The sequence below is a fragment of the Chinchilla lanigera genome, unplaced genomic scaffold, assembly GCF_000276665.1.
Source record: "Chinchilla lanigera isolate Chin_1 unplaced genomic scaffold, ChiLan1.0 scaffold00058, whole genome shotgun sequence".
In the NCBI taxonomy this organism is placed as follows: Eukaryota; Metazoa; Chordata; class Mammalia; order Rodentia; family Chinchillidae; genus Chinchilla; species Chinchilla lanigera.
The window spans coordinates 9,780,598-9,787,637 of record NW_004955459.1 but is presented as its reverse complement, the minus strand read 5'-3'; the positions used below and the strand labels follow the sequence as shown (position 1 = coordinate 9,787,637).

Here is a 7,040-nt window from a genome sequence, read left to right as displayed (position 1 = left end):
TAACTGGATACAAGGTCAACACTCAAAAAATCAATAGCATTCTTGTACACAAACAACAAACACACCGAGAGAGAAATTAGGGAAACCACACCTTTCACAATAGCATACAAAAAAATGAAATACTCAGCAATCAATCTAACAAAGTAAATAAAAGATCTGTACAGTGAAAATTTCAGTACCTTGAAAAAAGTGATTGAAGAGGATTTCAGAAAATGAAGATATTTCTTGCTAATACATAGGAAGAACCAACATTGTGGAAATGGCCATACTCCCAAAACTGTTGTACAGATTTAATGCAATCTCAATTAAAATACCATTAGCATATGTCACAGATCTAGAGAAAACATTCCTAAAATTCATCTGGAACCAGAAGACACCTAGAGTAGCAAAAGCAATCCTAGGCAACAAAGGAAAGGCAGGAGGCATCACAATCCCTGACTTCAAATTATATTACAACACTACTATGATAAAATCAGCATGGTACTGGCAAAAAAACAGACCTGAGGATCAATGGAACACATTGGAATTTATCTTTGACAAAAGGGCCAAATATGTTCACTGGTAGAAAGATAGCCTCTTTATTAAATGGTGCTGGGAAAACTGGCTCTTCATATGTCAAAGACTAAAACTAGACCCATGTCTATCACCATGCACTTAACTAAAGTCAAAATGGATTAAAGATCTAAATATTAAAACAGGTAGGGCCAGGGATATAGCTCAGTAGCACAAGTGCCTGCCTGGCAAGTGCAATGTCCTGAATTTGATTCCTGGTACCAAAATAAATAAATAAATATTAAAACAGAAACACTAAATCTATTGGAAGAGAAATTAGATAGAAATCTTGAAGACATAGGAGTAGGCAGAGAGTTCATGAACAAAAACTAAACTGCACAATAAGTACTTCAAAGAATTAACAACTGGGATCTCATCTTACTGAAAAGTTTTTGCATATCAAAGAAATCACAAATAAAGTAAACAGAAAACCCACAAATTGAAAAAAATTTAGGTAGCTCTCCCTCAGACAAAGAACTTCTATCTAGAACATAAAAGGAATTTTTAAAAAAATCGGGTCCCCCAAATTCAAAGATGCAATCCAAAAATGAGCATCTGAGATAAATACACACTTCTTGAAGAATACAAATGGAAGATAAATATATGAAAAAATATTCAACATCATTGATCATTTGAGAAATGCAAATTAAGACAACACTGAGATTCCACCTCACCCCCAGCAAGAATGGCTATCATCAAGAAATCAGTAACAAATGCTGAAAGGGTGTTGGGGAAAAGGGAACACTTCTCCACTGCTTGTAGATGTGTAGACTGGTGAAACCACTGTGGAAATCAGTGTGGAGATTCCTAACAAAACTAGGATTAGGGGTCCCACTTAACCCAGCTATTCCTGTTCTGGATATTTTTTCAGAAAAACTGAAAACATCATACCACAGATATATATGTATACCCATGTTTATAGCAGTGCAATTTTTCATAGCTAAAACCTTGGAAACAATCCAAATGCCCTTCAACTGAGGACTGGATAAAAAAGATGTGGTATTCTTATACAATGGAGTATTACTCAGCTACAAAAAAGATAAATTCTAGGTTTTTATAGGTAAATGGATGCAACTAGAGACCATACTCATAAGTGAAATAAATCAGACTGATGTGTAAACATCATATTGTCTCCCTAGGATAAGAACCTGAAAGAGTAAATAAAAACCAAAAAGGTACAATAAATATTATAAAAGGGAAAGAAATTGCTCAAAGGGAAGGAACAACTGGGGGAGGGAAAGGAGAAAAGAAGAAAGAGAAAAATATGTTTGCATATATAAGGATAGCTAGGATAATTGTACTGCTGATGTCTATTGTTTTATTGAAAGGAACAGTTAATGCTCAAATTTTGGGGTCCAATTTTGCATGCTTATGTCTGGTAATCTGAAGAACTAATTTGAAGAATAATATGCAATATAACAACCATTGTTGAATTCCTATCATCTTATTTATTGAAGTTGTACCATTTCTACCATTTTGTTTCATTATTTTTTATTCTCTTTGATTAATCTTGCATTCTTACATCTGGTAATTTCTGAGCAACTTCGCTGAGGATAACTATGTAATATAACAACAATTGTTAATTTCCAATCATCTCTTTTGAAATTCTGTGTTGTTTTTATTGTTTTTTGTGTTGTTTTGTTTTCATCTTTGTTGCTATTTTGTTATTTTTTTCTCTTTAAAATGAAAAAAGAAGAAGTTTTGAGTTTTTACTCTTTTGCCATCCCAAGTACTCCACTAGCAAGAGGCACAGGAGAACTCAACTGTTCTCCCAACAAAGATGCCACACAGGTGACTGAAGCCGTTTGACCTGTGCCACCACCTGTAGAGAACAGCTGTGTCTATTGTACCTACTAGGTTTTGGGGTGGGAGGTATCATAGCAGCACCAAATCCCCAGAAGGGCTTAGTAAATATGTTCTCATTTCAGCCAACCTAGATCCTTGCATAATATCCTCCTGACTTGCCTTATTGCTCTAGCCAAGGTCCACAAGACCTCCATCCCACACCCCTTTCCTCTTTGACTGTCACCTTTTCCTTTTCCTCTTGCTCCTTCCCCTGTAGCCACTCTGGTATTCCTTGAAAAGGTCCCACTGTCGAGCTGCAGAGCCTTGAATCTCTTCTTGAATGTCTACAGGGCCACTCCCTCACCTCCATTAGGTTTGGAATCAAACACCACCTTCTTATGGAGATTTTCCTCCTTCCCTAGACAGTCTGTCTCAAATTGAATCCCTTCATTCCCTAAACCTCATCCCTGCTTTTGCTTTTCTCTTTAGCATTTGTCACTATCAGTGTCTGCCAAAAGTTCCCAATTCATCCCTTTTTTCCTGTCTCTCCTGCTAGGCTTTAAGCTCCATGAGGAATTTTTGTTGTTGTTTTTATCTTTTTTTTTTGAAACAGGCCTCAAACTTGCCCATAACTTTTATTCTCCTGCTTCAGCTTTCTGAGTGCTGGAATAGATGCTCTAAGAGCTACATGCCAGGTTCCCAGGAGGAATTTTTGTTTGTCTTATCCAGAATGCAGCAAGCACTTAGATAAATGATAGGAAGAATGGGTAGACAGAATGCCGCCTTGTCACAGAGGACCTCTCTGACCACACTATCTTTTATTTCCCTTTTCCAGCTTTATTATTCTCCATAGTACTTATCACCACTTGACACATAGTTGTTTACTGTGTCTCTTCCTGAGTTAAAATTCTTTTAACCGAAGGAATTACTGTACTGTACATCTATTTTAACCCCCAAGCCATGGGATGGGAGAAGAGGTATACATAAGTAAATATTTAAAGAACGAATTTTTTTCTAGTGTGGCGCTGGAGATTCGCACTGAGCTACATTCCCAGCCCTTCTTACTTATTTATTGTTTTTATTTTAAGATAGGATCTCTCTAAATCACTAAATTGCCCAGCCTTAAGGTCAAACTTGTGATCTTCCTATCTAATTCCTCCAGGGTGTTGAGGCCACAGGTGTACACCACCATGCCATGTCGGATTAATTGCCTTTTTTAACTTTTTTTTTTTTTTTTTTTTTGACTACAGATCGAATTCAGGACCTTTCTCTCTCCAGGCAGGAGCTTGTGCCACTGAGCTATATCCCTGGCCCCCGAGATAATTTAAGGAATGGGTGAATTAATCTAACATCTAAATTTCTAGGCACCAGACCGTCTCTAGCTAGCAGCTACCGCCACCTCCCCCACAGGACTAACCTGGGGGCTATTTGTGGTTCGGGTCTGACAGCCAGAGGCAGGTTTTAGTAGCGCCTTTCGATTTGCCGCCACTTGGCGTCGCCGGTTTAACTCTAGTCTCTCACAGCGGGCTAATTTCCGGGGCGGTGTCATTGCCCATTTAAGAGCCGAGAGCCCCGCCTTCGGGGCGGAGCTTGGAGGGGGCTTTAAGGGGCGGGCCGGCGAGCGGCCAGGGTCCTCCGGGGATTAGCGCCGGGTGGGCGAGCGCGCTGTGCCGCCATTTCTTGGCGTCCTCTGAGAAGCTGCCCCTTCCTTATCCTCGCTTCGGGGTTTTCCTCTCTGGTTGCCGGTGCCCCGGGGGCCTCCTCGCCGTCGCACCGTCGTCCCCAGCCCAGGTAAGCTCCGGGTCTGGCGGCCCGGCTGCGCGACCCTTCCTCGCCCGCGCTAGGCGGGCGGCCTCGTCTCTGGAGGTGGGCGGGGGCTACGCAGGGTCCCGCGCTGCCCGGGGTTTCCCCTCGGGTCGGTGGTGTGAAGCCCGCCGGAGGGGAGGGGCGGCGGCGGCCAATGGGGCAGGGCGGCTGGGTTTCGGGCGATACCGTGGCGGGGCCGGGTTAATGTTTGCCGCGCTCCCCGCTCCTGGCCGGCGCGCGGCGCACCCGGGCGTCGTGGGAGGGGCGCTGGGCACCCTCACCTACGAGGCGCGTCAGCCGTCCAGCGGGCAAGGGGAAAAACACCTCGAGTTTGTGTCAGGGTCGTACAGCAAGCGCCGGAGTGGACTTTCAGGCTGACTTGCAATTGAGTAACACTTCCGCCACTTGGAAATTGTAGGAGGCAGGTGTGTCCCTGGGAGTGGCGAGGGGTGCGGGCCCTCCCCGCCCCCACCTGTGGCGTGGGTCGTTTAATGATGGGTTTTTGGGTGGGTAAACGTAAGTCGTATTTCTATGGTTAGTCTTACAAATTTTACTTAAGGGAAGACCCGCTTTTTCTTATACTATTTGGAAATATTTAAAATTATTTCAAAAAGTTGAGGGTTTTTTTTTAGTTGGAAAAAAATTGTAACTACCCCCCCCCCCCCCCCCCCCCACTCACTGGTGTTGAAACCGGAGCATTCGCACTGGACTACATCCCCAGCCCTTCTAAAATTTTTTTTGAGACGTGATCGCGCTAAATTGTCCAGGCTGGAGTGAAATTTGCGATCCTCCTGCTTTACCCTTCTACAGTGCTGAGGTTGCTGGCGTGCGCTACGCCTGGCTTCATAACTATAACTGGGTTTATAATGTAACTCACAACTCCACTAACTACATTAGTAAGATAATCTTTTGCTGAGCTCTATTTACTGTAGTGGATTATTTGGACATATTAAGATAGTTTGCAGATTTTTTTTTTTTGACCTAGAGTGACCTCATTAGAAAACGTGTAATTTCGCTGGTGTTGAATTACTCCCTTTGTCTTTTTTGTTTTATTTATTTCTTTGCTTTTGGGGGTTTTTTGTTTTGTTTTGTTTTGTTTTTTTGAGATAGTCTGACTGTGTAGTTCACGCTGGGCTTGAACTCACTATGTAGCCCAGGCTGGCCTCGAATTCATGACAGTCCACTTGCCTCAGCCTCTCGAGTGCTGGGATTACAGGCATGCGCCCACTCCCCCCACCCCACCCCCCACCCCCCCCCCGCGGTTCCCTTTATCTTGATTGGGATTACTGGAAACAAAAGATATTGCTGTATTCATGGCATTTGCTCTAAACTGGTGTACTGATTTATCCAAAAAAGTTAGCAGATCGTGTATGTATGAGTAGACTCATTTCATGATAAACTTTGGAGTTTGGAATTTTGTTTTCCAGGGCTAGGGATTAAACCTAGAGGCACTCTACCACGGAACTACATTCCAGCCCTTTAAACATTTTTGTAGACATCATCTTGCTGTGTTGCTCCGGCTGGCCTCCAGTTTGTCCTCCTGAATACGTGGGATTACAGGCATATGCCATTCATTGTGCCTGGGTGTATTTTTTTAAGCAATTTATGTTAAAATAGTAAACGATTTACTTCAGTTTGCATTTCTGTGATTGAAAAGGAAATCTTCTGTTTTTGAAACTTTAGAAATTAATTTTTTTAATAACATAGCTCTATTATCTAAAATTTCCACTAGTGGAAAAGTAAGACCTAGTTTTGTGTTTTAATGTTGGAAGTAGCCAGTAAAATAAATAAAGCAATGGTTTTAAATTTTAGCTTCTTAATGTTTTGGCCTAAGAGTATCACAGGCCACCTGATTTAGACTGGGATTGCTTTGCTGAGCAAAAGTCATTTCACCTGTAAAATGTAAGATTAGCTATGAGGAAGAAAAGATGGACAGAGAGGTAAAGTAGTGGAAAAAGATTGTTCTAGAAAAATGGAGCACATAATTTAAAAAAAGGCCTGGAATTGAAAAGACTCTTGGGCGGAACGGCATACAGTAGTGGAACCGAAGAGCAACTGGAGTGGGCACTCAGACAAGTAGGAGCCAAATTAGGATGCTGGCCAGTTAAAGATTTAGAAACAGTAATCAGATTTGGGGTGGCTGAAAGTCCTCTGGCTGCAGCTTAAAGAATTGAATTGTTGGGGATGGAAAAGAGAGAATATGGGGATTTTTTTCCCCCAAACCCCCAAAGTGTTTGTTGGTTGATAATCATTCCTATGATACGTGGTTGTTTTTTGTTTTTGTTTTTTTTTTCCGGTACCGGGAATGGAACTCACGATCTTGCGTTTGCCAGGCAGGCGTTGTGCTGCTGAGCTAAATATTGACCCTATTAGAGAGAATGGTTTGTAATAGTTCGCATGTCCTTATAGTCCAAGTGAGAGAGACAGAATCATACCCCAACATGGGATAACACTATTTTCGTTTTTTTCTTTGATTTGATTTTTCACCTACAAATTCTGTCAATATCTAAGTCAACTATTTTTAAAACAACAGTAGTACTATGTGGTATAGCATTATATGCACCATAACGTCTGTAACTCTTTGCTTCCTGACAGCTGTATTTAAAATTTTCTTTTCACATATGATACCCTGAAAAATCCTTCTTGCAACCTAGAGCCCATAAGTCACTATTTTAGGCATTCTATCACAAACAAACTGCTCTGTGAAAGGCTATTTTAAAATATTTTTTTCTTTCTCTTTTTTTTCCTTTTGGCAGTACTAGGGCTTGAAAGCAGGGAGCACTGAGATACATCCCTTTCTTTTTTAATTTTGAGACAGGGTCTCACTAAGTCACCCAGTCTGATCTTGACATGTGATCCTCTTGTCTCAACCTCTGGAGTAGCTGTGATTATCGGCA

At 41.7% G+C, this 7,040-nt stretch overlaps 1 protein-coding gene across 3 annotated transcripts in view; it reads left to right on the top strand.

Annotated features, from left to right (window-relative positions):
* Nucleotides 1-3,919: 3,919 nt before the first annotated feature.
* The window catches only part of Epb41l5 (erythrocyte membrane protein band 4.1 like 5), a 141,793-nt gene continuing 138,672 nt past the window's right edge, over nt 3,920-7,040 (top strand). For 2 of the 3 annotated variants that reach the window (XM_005397658.2, XM_005397654.2), the window contains exon 1: nt 3,920-4,128. The gene's annotated coding sequence lies outside the window, so the exon portion shown is untranslated. The remainder of the gene's footprint in view (nt 4,129-7,040) is intronic. The other variant, XM_005397659.2, reaches the window with a different exon arrangement.